The sequence below is a fragment of the Thecamonas trahens genome (assembly GCF_000142905.1).
Source record: "Thecamonas trahens ATCC 50062 unplaced genomic scaffold supercont1.52, whole genome shotgun sequence".
NCBI classification, from domain to species: domain Eukaryota; order Apusomonadida; family Apusomonadidae; genus Thecamonas; species Thecamonas trahens.
In genome coordinates this window covers 247,424-247,732 of record NW_013657628.1, presented here as the reverse complement: position 1 = coordinate 247,732, position 309 = coordinate 247,424, and the positions used below count along the sequence as shown (strand labels likewise).

General features: G+C 52.8%; 1 protein-coding gene across 1 annotated transcript in view; it reads right to left on the bottom strand.

The window, feature by feature from the left end:
- The window catches only part of AMSG_09637 (ubiquitin carboxyl-terminal hydrolase 4), a 4,423-nt gene that overhangs the window by 3,337 nt on the left and 777 nt on the right, over positions 1-309 (bottom strand). The gene's annotated exons all lie outside the window — the stretch shown is intronic.

Sequence of the window (309 nt, the reverse complement as noted above, 5' to 3'; positions counted from 1 at the left end):
TCGCCAAGCACAGCACATTGCCAAGCACAGTACATCGCCAAGCACAGCACATCGCCAAACACGCAGCACATTGCCAAGCACAGTACATCGCCAAGCACAGCATAATACCAAACACGCAGCACATTGCCAAGCACAGCACATCGCCAAGCACAGCACATTGCCAAGCACAGTACATCGCCAAGCACAGCATAATACCAAACACGCAGCACATTGCCAAGCACAGCACATCGCCAAGCACAGCATAATGCCAAAACACGCAGCACATTGCCAAGCACAGCACATCGCCAAGCACAGCACATTGCCAAGCAC